Source organism: Balaenoptera acutorostrata, chromosome 8 (genome assembly GCF_949987535.1).
Source record: "Balaenoptera acutorostrata chromosome 8, mBalAcu1.1, whole genome shotgun sequence".
NCBI classification, from domain to species: Eukaryota; Metazoa; Chordata; class Mammalia; order Artiodactyla; family Balaenopteridae; genus Balaenoptera; species Balaenoptera acutorostrata.
In genome coordinates, this window is record NC_080071.1 from 46,163,745 (window position 1) to 46,179,119 (window position 15,375).

A 15,375-nucleotide genomic window follows, 5' to 3' on the forward strand; every position below is an offset into this window, starting at 1 on the left:
AAATACTGTGTTAAGAAAATAATGGAGACAAAAGCTTCAAAATACAGAGGAAACTTAAAATACAATGTTTAGTCAATACATCCATCAAGACTGAAAGCATTTTCAGATGTACAAAGGCTCAGTAAGTTAATTTTCCATGCATCTTTTCTTAAAAGTTCCTTAGGAAGCGTGGATATTACAGCAGCATTGAAGGTTGGGTCAGGGATCAACAGAAATAATCCACAGACTCAGACCACCTGTAAGTTTTTCATTTCTGTGGAAAAGGAAACAGAATTCAACAGAAATATCCACACAAAGAAGAAGCAGCATATCTTTGTGTGACTTTTTCCTGGACCCTGTATCCCTACAGGGCACACAGCTGCTGGTAAAACTCAAAATTCCTGCTAAGCCACTGTTCTTTTATACCATGATTTCAGATCTTAACCTCACCACCCATGTACTTCTGTTCAAGGAAGTCTTTAGAAAAACTAAGCTTTCCTAAATTTTAAACCAAACTTAATACTAGAAAGGTATTTTTTTCTCAGAGGCAAGCAGAGTCAGTGCCCAGGTGTTCCTGAAAAATATCGCTGCCTACTACTTTCCAGAGTCTCAGAAAACCAGTCATCTCACCATGTCACAACCAAACAAAACAAAACCAGTGAAAGACCAAAGACATAAAATACAGGAAGCAGTGGGTCCACTGAAGGAAAGCAGTAAAGGGAAAGTCCTGGGGTAGCACATGTGTGGGGGGTTGGGAGGCACTAGGTCCAGTTTTGAACAGGAGAATACACTGCTGTGGGAGGGAAAGTTCTAGGGAAAGAGCAACTCCATGCACATTTATAGATTTTCTTTTAGCCTTCACTTTTTTAGATTTCATTTTTTTTACTTGTCCAGTTGAGGGTAGGTCTAGTTAAAATTGGAGGAAATGTTTTAGATTAAGAAAACAAGAGTTTGGACTTTGGACTGGTCTTGTTATTATTTCTTTTACTTTGTGCTTCAGATTTAGGCATTATTACCATTTGGGGTGTTTCAGTCAGGTTCTCAATGGTGAAAAGATTTCATACTAAAAATGAGTTAACTCGAGAAGAGTTTACTGAAAAGAGGCTAAATCATCAAAGTGTGATGGGATGCAGGGAACGGCAGGGGACAGCAGGGACCCGGGGCTAGCAGCAGCAGAGCTCAGCCTCAGGAGATGAGGGGAGAAGTTACTGGAACCTGAAAGAAGAGAAATTCATGCATAACAGGTGACCTGGAAAGGATCAGGAATCTTTGTTTAAGGGATTTGACAAACCCCAGGGAGAATGAATGCCTGAACCTCACTCTTCATCCTTCCCTATTTCCTGCTGGAACTCACCAGGACCGAACCCAGCTGGAAGCCAGAAGGCAGGGAAATCTGAGTGACAGTCATTCTCCTCAGGAAACAGCAAGGTGGGGGAGTGGGACGATCTGGAAAGGAAATGAAGATATCTGGCCCATATACCATCCTAAATTTCCTTATCTTTTGAACAGATATGATGTCCTGTGCTCCTCTTGTCTTAAAATGTTTCATCCTTTCATAATCATATGTAGGATTTTAGTAATTGGGTTTTGAAGTAATCCACTGATTATGGAAATGAAGAAAGGCTCAGGAGACATCTTTGCTATCAAGGTAAACAGCTGTAGCTTCAAGTCACAAGAAACCAAAAAGCTCTGAAGAGTATAGGAAGAGACCATTGAGTGCAAACCCTTCTGAACTTGAAGTAGAGAACTCAGAGGTAAGCTGACTTTATCTTGGAAAAAAAACATAGTTGTCTTCGTAATGGAAGGGTGATGTAACTGGGAGAGAATTATAAAATGTTGCAGTTAGTGAAGAAGCGGGAGTTTGGAGTTCAAGGGTCTCTGGTTATTATTTCTCTCCTTTTGTTTGTATGTTTCGGTCAAAATGAGCTAGGTAAGAGACATCCATAACTCACTTTTTGCAAACATAATCATAACACCACTGGCTCATAAGTGTAACAAACCTGATGCCACATTTTATACATTGCCACAGGAACACAGGACTCATTAGAAATGAATCTGGGGACTTCCCTGGTGGTCCAGTGGTTAAGACTCTGCACTCCCAATGCAGGGGCCCTGGGTTCAATCCCTGGTCAGGGAACTAGATCCCACATGTCGCAACTACAAAAAAAGATCCCACATGCTGCAACTAAAGATCTGGCATGACGCAACTAAAGATCCCTCATGCTGAAACTAAAAAAAGATCCTACAAGCCACAATTAAGACCCGGTGCAGCCAAATAAAATAAATAAATAAATTTTTTTTTTTTTAAAAAAGAAATGAATCTGGGTGCTAGTAACAAGTTCATTCTAAAATTGCTCTGAAAATACTAATAGCTGTGTATGCAACTGTTTTTCTTAGTTGCTTTAAACATGTGATTAGACTTAATTGATAAGGCATGTAAAGAGAATGCAAGAATAATCATTTATGATTTTCAGAGATTTAAAAATTAAGCAAGATGGCTATCAGTGCCCTGAGAACTTCATATCACACACAGAAACATGAACTTCATTAGGTGAAACAGCTTTATGTCCTGGGATTCTTGTTGCTTTTGTTCTGCCTGACTGTTCACTACCTGCCCCTTGCAATGGAGTAAACTACTCATTAATTTTGTATATTTGGTTTGTGACATTTTCCATTCTCAAAATCCTTGTGATGAATTACACAACACAATGGAAACAGCTACAGAACAAAACAAAAACACACCACATGTGGTTTGCTAACCAGAATCCTGTCAAACAAAATTGGATACTGCATTGCCATGGTTTCCTTTCAATAGTAAAAAGAAAATGTATGCTCAGAGCACCATTTCTGTAAATTGCTGAAAAATCTTCATATTAGTGTAGCCTAGAAAATATTTTGGTGGCAAAAAAAAGCTTCAAGGAAACCAAGTAATACATTCCTTTTTTCTAACACAAAAGAAGAATGTTCTTTATAAGCACATGGGGCAGAAATGATAACAACAGGTCCATTTATCTCACTCAGTAATAAATCCCACTTAGGGAGAAGGTATTTTAACAAGTAAGTGTTTTATCCTACCTTGCTAAATAAAAATTTTAAAATATCATACATCACACATAGTGACTAAGGAAAGAGACACAATGCATAGCAAAGAGAAAAGAACAGGACCTGGCCCTTTGAGAGTTAACCTCCCAAAATCAATACATAATGGATGGTATTAACCATCTCTAGGAGCCTCCTAACAAGAAGGGATGTCGCCTAGGACAAAATTCGAAGACCAAAGCCTACAAGTCTAATTATGCCTAATAGGACTTGAAAGACGGTGTTAATTTAATTCGTGGAAGGAAAAATACATAGAAAAAAAAGGAAACAAAGTCATTTGTGACTAAGAGGATTCCACATAAAGTCTTAGAAAACAGATCCAGGAAGTATTTTGCAAGGGCTTATCCAGGATTCTCCAAAGCAGTGACAACCTATATCTGGAGGTCTCTATTTAGAGAGAATCTTGATCATCAGGCGTTGCCACAGCCTGCAGAATGTATACCAAAGCTACTTTCTGATGACCCCTTCAGTTGTCCACATTCCCATACTCAGGGAAGGAAGCATTCTGATAGGCTACAAAGGAAGAAAATATCTCCAATTATGAATTTAAAAACTGGAATTTAGAGATCCATGCCAGTTACTCACCTGTCCCCAACTAGTAGATCAACTTTGAGAGCACTCACAAAACTATTTCTGGGTCCCAACACTGGAGACCTGACCTCATTGTTGTTTTTTTTAATTTATTTTATTGAAGTATAGTTGATTTACAATGTGTTAATTTCTGCTGTATAGCAAAGTGATTCAGTTATACATATATATACATTCTTTTTCATATTCTTTTCCATTATGGTTTATTACAGGCTATCGAATATAGTTCCCTATGCTATATAGTAGGACCTTGTTTATCCTTGTTAAAAAAGTTTTTCTTTAACCCTTGCACCACATTTACCTCACAAAAACCTTACTTTTTGTTCCTTAAAACACACTTCAATTATTCTTTTTATGATAAAAATAATACAATTCAGTGGCAAAAACTGAAAAGAACAAAGGAAGATTTTTAAGTAATCCAACACATCACTATTGATATCATGGTGTTATTATCTACCCAGTCTTTTCAAATTTTACTTAAATTCTTGCCTTTACATTAAAATACAAAATAAACTGAAAGAAAAAAGGTATATAAAACCTATCCCTAGGGTACCACTCCCAGATGTTGTGCATCCACCTTCCTCTACCCATAGCTGTAATTACAATCCTAACTTTACTTTCATCCTTACTGTTTTCCAAATTAATACCAATTTTCAACAAAAGTCAGTACTGCAAATTTTTGCCAATCAATGGGTGTGCAATAAATATTCATGTGGCTTTTAAATAATGTTGACTTTAGACAACTGTGAAATTAGTCCACACAAGAAGGCCCTCACTTCTGACACCAGTGGCAAGTCTCAGGGTTCTGGAAACCACCTCCAGTTTGATAAATCTCTAGAAAGACTCAGAACTAACTGAAAGCTGTTACACTCATGATTACGGTTTATTTCAGGGAAACGATACAGATTAAAATCAGCCAAGGGAAGAAGCACACAGGACAGAATCCAGGGAAAAACACTCTCTCCACGGAGTCAGGGCAGCGTTACTTGCCCAGTACTAACTGATTTGTGGCAATAGGCGTGGAATATTATTGCCATCCAAGGAAGCTCACCCAAGCCTTGGTGTCTAGAGGCTTTACTGGAGCTCCATCACATAGGAACGGTAGACTTCCCACAAGCTGATCTCAGGCTCTACCGCTTCAGAGGTCAGGCTTCATGACCAAAAGCCCCACCCTAAATCATACTGTGATCACCTGGTTTAGTCTGTGGTCTTTACTCTAAATCACACTGTTATTAACTGGTTTAGCCAGCTCCCAACCCAAATGACAATGTTAGACTATCCAACACAAGGCCCCTAGGCAAACAAAGACACTTCAATCAGGAATGACATTCCTAGAGCTTAAAGATTAACTCCCAGAAGTGGAGGGCAAAAGTCAGGCCTCCTTGAGGGAAAGGTTAACGCTTTACTACACACCTGATTCTGATTAAAGTTGAGTGTCTTTCACAAATTTATTGACCATTTGATTTTCCATCTCTTTGTAGTATCTCTTTCATATATTTTTAAATTTAGATAAACTGTCTTTTTTTTCTTATTGAATTTTAGAAGTCTTTATACATAGTGGATATGACTTCTTAGTTAAATATGTATGGCAAACGTCTCTGGCTTGCCATGCCTTTTTCTTTCTCTTTATGACATATTTTTTAAAACAGAAATCTGAATATTAATGCAGTTGAATTTATCACATTTTCATTTAAGTTTTCATTCTGTGTCTGAATTAAATCTTTCCCTGCCCCTAAGTTCATGACAATATTCCCTCTGTTCTCTTCTAAAATGTTTATAGTTTTGTTTTTCATATTTAGATTAATAATACACTTGCAACTGGTTTATTTCTATACAATGTGAGCTATGGATCCAATTTTTGCCCATATAGATAACCAATTTTGCCGGAACCATATATTGTAAAAATCTACTACCTGCCTTCATCTGTTACAGATATAACCAAATAAGTCTCTATTTATGTCTGTTTTCAGGCTTTCCATTCTGTCCTATGGGTGTATTTGTCTATTCTTGTGCCAATATCATACCATTTTAATTACAACTGTAGCTTTATAATGAATCTGGATATCTGCTACAGCAAATCCTACCACATTGTTCTTCCAATTCAAGAGAGTTCCTTTGAACTTTTATTTAAACCTTAGAATCAGCTTACCAAATACTATCACCCCCCCAAAAATAATATCAATATTTTGAGTGGATTTTAATGATTCTCTGGCTCAGGGGGAATGAAATGGATATCAATACAATATTATGTCTCCCTATCCATGGATAATATTTTTACAATCCATTTATTAATACTTTCACTTTTTGTAGATAATTTGTATTAGGTTTTTAAATTTTTCTTCTTAAAAAGAAAAAGCTTTAACGCTTTCTCCTTTTAACCTCACAGATATTGTTATATTGCTTTTTGGAGTTAATGTTTCTTCAGATTTATCCACAGATTTACCATTTCACTTGCTGTTCATATACGTTTGGAAACTCATAATTTCTATCAAGTATCACTAACTTCTGTCTATATACGTAAGCTTCAGAATTTTTATTTTTGAAGGTCTATTGGTAACAAACTCTGTTTTTATATTTGTCTTTATTTTGCTCACATTCTTGAAGGATATTTTTTCTTGGTACATAATTCTAGGTTGGCATGTGTTTTCATTCAGCACATAAAAGATATAAAGAAAATACTTGTTTCTTGTGAAAATTTAAAAGCATAGAGATGAAATTTTTTAAAAGGCCCCAAATCAAACTGCCCAGAGATCATTACTATTAACATTTTACGGTTTATCTACCCAAACTTTTCAGGCATAGACAGGTAATTCATTTACAAAAGTTAGACCTTAGTTTTTGAAAACTGATTTTTTTTACTTGACAGTATATTCTTTTTCTTTGCATGGTGTAATTTTTAAGAGTCTAGGTTTTGGAGTCAGCCATCTAGGTTCAAACCTGACTCAACTACATGCTAATTGTTTAACCTTGGCATTTACTTAGCCTCAGTGCCTGAGTTTCTTCGTAGGTAATCCAGCTGAGACTTGTGTTGTCTACTTGCACAACTCAAAGTGTATCATCCTAGCCAAGCTAAAATCAATTTCACACATTATATGACTTCTCCTCTACCTCAAATACAACTCAGACACAAATACTAAATAAATATTAAAAGTTGACTACATTATTTCCCTAATCTCTCTGATTTGCCCTATCCTTCGGATCAATGCTAAATTCCTATTCATATGTCTAAGCATCTTTATAAACTTTACAAATGCTCATCAGTATTTTCAGTTCTCCTCTCCCTTCCAGACACACAGATTGATAGAGGTGCTGGGAGGGTCTTGAACACATCTAATCAGTTTTTTTTCTAGTAACAGTGGTCCCAATATTTAAAGAGGCCTCTTAGATTCTGCCTTAGTCTTTGCTACTCCTGGCTAAATATCTCTAGCTTCTTCACTTATTTCTCAAGAGAAGTAATTCCCCATTACTTTGCACATTGGTTGTTACCTTATGACCACTTAATTTTGTTTACAACCCTTTTAAAGTATAGCACTGAGCGCTAACTGCAGTACTCTAAGTATTTATAAACTGTGGCTCTGAGGGAGAAACATAAGAAAGTATTTATTAGAAGGATGGTCCAAAATATATAAAAGTAAAACAAACTACAGCAATAAATTTTTATTGTGAGCAAAGATTCCAGTGTTGTGGGAAAAAGGAAGAAAGCAAAGTTTAACAAAACTCTGTATAGCTTTATAAATAAGGGACAAAAAAATCAAATATAAAGGGAGTGATCAGATATTAATTAGAAGGTCTGCCATGGGGACGGGCATTTTTGGGATGGAGGGGAGTAACACTCCAGAGAGCTAAACTCCGCCCAATGGAGTTTAGATGATGCTCCAGAGAGCTAAACTCTGCCCAATGGGTGAAACTTAAAAGGAAGTCTATAATAGCTTAATATTTAGACCAAACTTAATTTTAACTGATGCCTTTCATCAGTGTAAATAGCTGCCTCTGAGGAGATAAAGTAACTGTTAGCTTTATTTTGAAGTCTTTCATAACCTTTCAATAAAAATAAGGCACTCATCTTCTCTGGCTTCCCCTGGGTCTTCATTCACACCTTGATTATTCTATTGTCTCTCTGTGATGGATTGCATAAAATCTGCTCATCTAAGGATAGAAACCTGTGGTGTTTTTAAATCTTGGTATCATCCCTGGTGTCTGACACACTGCTTGACACAAGACAGGCCCTCTGTGACTCTTTGTTGAATGAATGAGTGAATGAATGCTTTAGAAAATATTCATTTATTTGAAAGAAGTCATAAAGCAAATCATCTCCCAGTTTCTTTACAACTCCAAAAAGCCAGGCATCCATAAAGTTATGTTCAGTTTTCAAAGCTACAGAGAGTTTGGAAAGGACTGATGGCAGATGGTCTTTTCAAGAATGTGGAAGTATCAGTAAGTCAACTTTATCTGAAAAAGAATTTAGGCGTATAAAAAAAAAAAGAGCCACGGCCAGTGTCTTTGATATATCAGGATTTATCAGGATTATACATTTGCATGTAAAAAAAAAATCGTTGGGGTACAAAATCATGGGCTTCAAAATCATGAAATATTCCTTTCTCTCATGGGTAAGATAATTATGTAAGGGAACATTATGATTTGAATATATTTAAATATAGCCAATATCTTCGATTTTCTCATTTATAAAATATATATATACATATACGCATAGAGAGTTCTATATACACATAAATTAAATTCTGTATAGAAATAGATTTGCTTGAGAAAAATTTAATCACACAATACGAATACATAATAAAATTTGAAGAAGTATAAATAATTTCAAACCCACTACATACATATGTTTGCATTTATTTTTTGGAAACAACTCTTCTTACAGATAATTAGCTAAACTTTTCTAGCCAGAGATTCACGGATTGGTTTTTCATACAAAGCCATGGCTATAGAGCCCTTCAAGTCCTGGCCCCCATGTACCCTTCAGATCTCCTCTTCTACACATTGTTCCCATCTCACTACACTCTATCCACACTGACCTTCTTTTCCTCCCTCAAACATGCCAGGCTTGTGTGTCTCTCTGTACCTCTTGTCTGGAAAGCTTTCAACCCACATCTTTGCTTGGCTGTGCTCTGTTGACAGACAATTCTCCATGGGTTTCTCACAGTTATGTACATTCATGACTATTTTTTCAAGGATATTTATAAACTGTCTCCCTCCAGGGCAAAGAACAGATTTATTTGCTCTCCAGTATACTAAAGATAATGTCTCCCCCTGGGGAGTTTGGGCAGGCTGGGGTGCAGTCCATTGTAAAAGACTGAAGTGGTCTAAGCTGTGGTTCCTCAGCTGAAATGTAAGCTCACAGCCTGTGTAGCAACCACTGGAGCCCCTCTGCTTCCCCAGCAGGACTCAGGAGTCAAAGAGGACTGACACAAACATGCAATTTATGCTGCTTGTTCTGGTACGAGTAATAAAGTCCTTGTCTCTGACCCATGAGAGTTCCCTTCCTGCACCACGTACTATAAAATTGTGACCTCCCTGAAAAAAACAAGCTACTTGGTGTTCAAAAAAGCTATTTCCAACTCATAACAGGTAATCCATTTATTTGACAACATTCATTGAGCATCTTCATGAATGAGGTATACTATACCAGACTGGTAGAAAACAGTAAATTGGAACACAATCCTAGCCTCAAGGTGAAGAGACAGGCAAGCAAAAAAATTACTAAGCAGTGTGATGCACACATTTATAGAGTTATGAACAAGATAGTGAGGACCACAGAGAAGCAGATTAGGTTAAATTTAAGCAAATCAAAGTGGAGCTAGCTACCCAGGAACGGAAAGATAAGCATCCCAGCAGAGACAGACAGTAGCAAAGAGTTTTGAGAGGGCATGGAGAGTTTGGCAAATGGTGTGACTGAATTAGAGGGTGCTTTATGTATGGAATTAGAGCTTGATCAGGACTGCACTTTTCTCATGTTGAAGATGATGAATTATGCCATGTCTCTCCCTCAGAAATCTATTATTTGGGAGGGAAAATTTTATTTAGTTTCATAACACTGCTAGAAAATCCTGGAGAAAAAAATAGTGGCATATTTGGATGTTTACACATTAAACTCTTTCAACTCATGAATTTGGCAGAGTTCACATTTTCTTTTGACTCTTTATTTTAATTTTTGAATTTTATTTTACTTATTTTTTTATACAGCAGGTTCTTATTAGTCATCCATTTTATACGTATTAGTGTATATATGTCAATCCCAATCTCCCAATTCATCACACCACCACCCCCACCCCCTGCCGCTTTCCCCACTTGGTGTCCATATGTTTGTTCTCTACATCTGTGTCTCATTTTCTGCCCTGCAAACCGGTTCATCTGTACCATTTTTCTAGGTTCCACATATATGTGTTAATATACGATATTTGTTTTTCTCTTTCTGACTTACTTCACTCTGTGTGACAGACTCTAGGTCCATCCACATCTCTACAAATGACCCAGTTTCGTTCCTTTTTATGGCTGAGTAGTATTCCATTGTATATATGTACCACATCTTCTTTATCCATTCGTCTGTCGATGGGCATTTAGGTTGCTTCCATGACCTGGCTATTGTAAATAGTCCTGCAATGAACACTGGGGTGCATGTTTGACTATTACCTCTTAGGCATTCATTAAACTATAGTAACTATTGTGGACTGAATCATGTCTCCCCAGAATTCATATGTTGAAAACCTAAACCCCAATGTGACTTTAGAGATAGGTCTTTTAAAGAGGTTATTAAAAGACTGAATGAGGTCATAAGGGTGTGGCACTAATCCAATAGGACTGGTGTCCTTATAAGAGGAAGTGTACATAGAGAAAAGGCAATGTGAGGACACAGCAAGAAGGCAGCCGTATGTAAGCCAAGGAGAGAGAAACACTTCAGGAGAAACTAAACCTACCAACAACTTGATCTTGGATTTCCAATTTCAGAATTGTGAGAAATTCACTTCTCTTTAAGACATCCAATCTGTGGTATTTTGTTATGACAGCTCTAGCAAACTAACACAGTAACCCATATAATGAAGACTAAGTTGCTTTTTAAATATAATACAATTTTGGTCAGAGAATGTATATCAGGAAGTGAAAATGGATTTTCATTTATATGAAATTTAATTCAACAGTTACTAAGCACCTGGTTCCAGGAATTATGTTAGACCTTGAAACAACTGCCAACTTTAAAATAATTTATAGTTTACAATACAGCATTTCTGTAACTATCTTCTCACAATTATCTGTAAAGAATTATAGCTTCACATTAAAGATTTTTTTAAATTAAGTCTTAGAGAAGTTAAAGAATGTAGCAAGATCATTAATTTTGGTATGGAAAAGCCAGACCCAAATTCTGGCCCTCTTTAAAAAAACAACCAATCAAACACAAACTCTTACCACCATTCTCGAGTTCAGTCTACCTCACACCAATTAAGGATTTTGTTTTCAAAGCAAAGAGCTAGATTTTAGTCAAATTTCAGGCTCTAGTCCAAATGTTTATAAGACCAAGCGTGTAATATAAATGAGTGGAATACTCAATGGTGAAAAGCTGAAAGCTTTTCCTCTAAAATCAGAAACAAGACAAGGATGCCCATTCCTTCCACTTTTATTCAACATAGTATTGGAAGTCCTAGCCACAGCAATCAGACAAGAAAAAGAAATAAAAGGCATCCAAAAAGATGTAGAACAGTCACTATTTGCAGATGACATGATACTATATATAGAAAAATCCTAAAGTCTCCACCAAAAAAACTATTAGAATAAATGAATTCAGTAAAGTTGTAGGATACGAGATTAGTATACAGAAATCTCTTGCTTTTCTACACACTAATAACGAACTATCAGAAAGCCAATTCAAGAAGACAAGCCTAGGGGCTTCCCTGGTGGCGCAGTGGTTAAGAGTCTGCCTGCCAGTGCAGGGGACACGGGTTCGTGCCCTGGTCTGGGAAGATCCCACATGCCGCGGAGCAACTAAGCCCGTGAGCCACAACTACTGAGCCTGCACGTCTGGAGCCTGTGCTCCACAACAGGAGAGGCCGCGACAGTGAGAGGTGCGTGCACCACGATGAAGAGTGGCCCCCGCTCGCCGCAACTGGAGAAAGCCCGCACACAGAAACGAAGACCCAACACAGCCAAAAATAAATAAATAAATAAATACATAAATAAATAAATAAAAAAGAAGACAAGCCTACTTATAACTGCATCAAAAAGAATAAAACATCTAGGAATAAATTTAATTAAGAAAGTGAAAGACCTATACTCTGAAAACTATAAGACATTGATAAAGAAAACTAAAGACAATACAAATAAATGGAAAGATATCCCATGTTCATGGATTGAAAAAATTAATATTTTTAAATATCCATACTACCCAAAGCAATCTACAGATTCAATGCAATCCTAATCAAAATACTCATGACATTTTCCACAGAACTACAACAAATAATTCTCAAATTTATATGGAACCACAAAAGACCCCAAATAGCCAGAGCAATCTTGAGAAAAAAGAACAAAGCTAGAGGTATAACCCTTCCAGACTTCAAACTATACTACAAAGTTATAGTAATCAAAACAGTATGATACTGGCACAAAAACAGACACAAAGATCAATGGAACAAATAGACAGCCCAGAAATAAACCCACACACCTATGGCCAATTAATCTATGACAAAGGAGGCAAGAATTTACAATGGAGAAAAGACAGTCTCTTCCATAAGTGGTGCTGGGAAAACTAGGCAGCTACGTGTAAAAGTATGAAATTAAGAACATTTTTTCTCACCATATACAAAAATAAGCCCCAAATGGATTAAAGACCTAAATGTAAGACCAGAAACCATAAAACCCACAGAAGAAAACATAGGCAGAACACTCTTTTACATAAAGCAATATTTTGGTGGGTCTGTCTCCTAAGGCAAAGGAAACAAAAGCATAATTAAATGAAGGAGACCTAATTAAACTTAAAATCTTTTGCACAGCAAAGGAAACCACTGACAAAACAAAAAAAAATCCTAGTGAATGGGAGAAGATATTTGCAAATAATATGACCACTAAGGGATTAACATCCAATATATATAAACAGCCCACACAACTTAATATCAAAAAACAAACAATCCAATTTAAAAGTGGGGAGAAGACCTGAATAGACATTTTTCCAAAGAAGATATACAGATGACCAAAAGGTACATGGAAATATGTTCAACATCACTAATCATCAAAGAAATGCAAATCAAAACCATAATGAGATATCATTTCACACCTGTCAGAATGGCTATCATCAAAAAGTCTACAAATAACAAATATTGGTGAGCATGTAGGGAAAAGGCTGATGGGATTGTAAGTTTGTGCAACCACTATGGAAAATAGTACGGAGGTTCCTCAAAAAACTAAAACAGAACTACCATATGATCCAGCAATTCCACTCCTGGGTATATACCCAAAAAAACCCAAAACATTAATTTGAAAAGATATATGCACCTCAATGCTCACAGCAGCATTATTTACAATAGCCAGGAAATAGAAGCAACCTAAATGTCACCCATCAACAGATGAATGGAAAAAGAAGATGTGGTATATATATAATGAAATTACTCAGCCACAAAAAGAATGAAATTTTGCCATTTGCAACAACATGGATGGACCTATAGGGTATTATGCTTAGTGAAATGTCAGACAGAGAAAGACAAATACTGTACATTATCACTTATATGTGGAATCTAAAAAATAAAACAAACCAGAAACCGACTCAGATGTAGAGAACAAACTAGTGGTTACAAGTGAGGAGAGGGAAGGGGAGAGGAGCAAGATAGGGGCAGGGGAGTAAGAGGCACAAACTACAATGTACAAAATAAATAAGCTGCAAAGATATGTTGTACAGCACAGGGAATGTAGCCAATATCTTATAGTAACTTTAAATGAAGTATAATCTATAAAAATTTTGAATCACTATGTTGTACACTGGACACAAATATAATATTGTAAATCAACTATACTTCAATTTTTAAAAATGAGTGGAAAAGTCTAGATGTAACATAACAGGAGGTGATGTAATCTGTGGTTGAATTGGAGGCTACATGCACAGTCAGAATGCCTTCTTTACAAACTGGGTTTTAAACATTGTGCCAGGGCTTCCCTGCTGGCACAGTGGTTGAGAATCTGCCTGCTAATGCAGGGGACACAGGTTCGAGCCCTGGTCTGGGAAGATCCCACATGCCGCGGAGCAACTGGGCCCGTGAGCCACAATTACTGAGCCTGCGCATCTGGAGCCTGTGCTCCGCAACAAGAGAGGCCGCGATAGTGAGAGGTCCACGCACTGCGATGAAGAATGGTCCCCGCTTGCCACAACTAGAGAAAGCCCTCGCACAGAAATGAAGACCCAACACAGCCAAAAAAAATAATAATAAATATAAAAATAAATAAATAAAAGATTACTATTAAAAAAAAAAAACAAAACAAAACATTGTGCCAGCAAACAAATCATAACCCGAAGGTAAATTCAGGCCTCAAGATGACAATTTGTGCACCTTCCAATAGGGTTAAAGTCAAAGATCATTTTCTTGCTATTCTGTTTTATAATGACAAAGCTAAACTTTTATAAATTTATTCTATTTTGTGAAATAGGCAAACAGAACATATGTTTTATTTATTTGTTTCCGTGATTTTATTTATTGTTTACTTAATACACTCCTGCACTTCTCTGCATGTGAGAAATCACAAGGTTTTCAGATAACTAATATAAAATCTGGAAAGAAACCTAGATTTACTGCCATGCACTCTAGTCTTCTCCTGTAATAAAATATTATTTCCTCCTAAAAACATCATGACAGATATTTCTGAGGAAAAGTTCAACTATATTCCAATTTCAAAAAATTTCTTGTGTGATATTTATTTGCTGTCCACTGGCCTTGACCCATCTCTATTCCCCCCCAACTTATTAGAGTTCATCAGTGTTTTAGCACTGTTTTACATTTGCACTTATATTTACATTTTCTTTATGAAACAGACTGTTAAAAATGAAATGAAGAGCAAAGCAGAAGAATAAGTTTACTAACAAAATTTTAGAGGATTTTTAACCTTAAACCTAATTTAATTCTTTAAAACATGTTACAAAATTTGATCAAAATATGTGGAGGTAAGTTAAACTAGGCGAATTCTGAAATAACCTTAATCACTCATTCATTCAAAAAATATTTTAGTGCCTTGTGGAAGCACACTAGCCCTGGAAGTAACTGTAAAATAAACATGATTCCTACCCTTAAATATCTGGTCTATCAATTATTACGTATCAGTTGGTAAATGCTAGGAAGGTACTGGAAACAGACAGGAGGGGTATGTAAATTATAATGGGAGGTCAAAGAAAGCCTACCAGAAGCGATATATGAACTGAGCTTTGAAGAATGAACAGACATTAGCTAGTTAACAAGGAAAAGACATTCCAGGTAGAGAAAATAGCATATTAGAACGGGGGAAAGAAATGTGAAGTGGCGTTATACATTCAGGGATTCCTTAGGACTCAGTATGTCTGGGGGAGAATGTATGTGACAATAAATAACTGAAGGTAACGTTACAGACATGCACAGGAATCACATCATCAAAGACTATGTCTGAACTTTATCTTGGAAGCAATGGGACTCTTTGGAGGTTCTAATCATGCTGTGATTTCTTTTCATCAAATTTCATCAGATTTTAGAA

General features: G+C 36.4%; 1 non-coding gene across 1 annotated transcript; it reads left to right on the forward strand.

Annotated features, from left to right (window-relative positions):
- The first annotated feature begins 2,043 nt into the window (after positions 1-2,043).
- On the forward strand, positions 2,044-2,116 carry TRNAG-CCC (transfer RNA glycine (anticodon CCC)). The gene has a single exon. It is a non-coding gene; the product is annotated as a tRNA-Gly (tRNA).
- Positions 2,117-15,375: the final 13,259 nt, after the last annotated feature.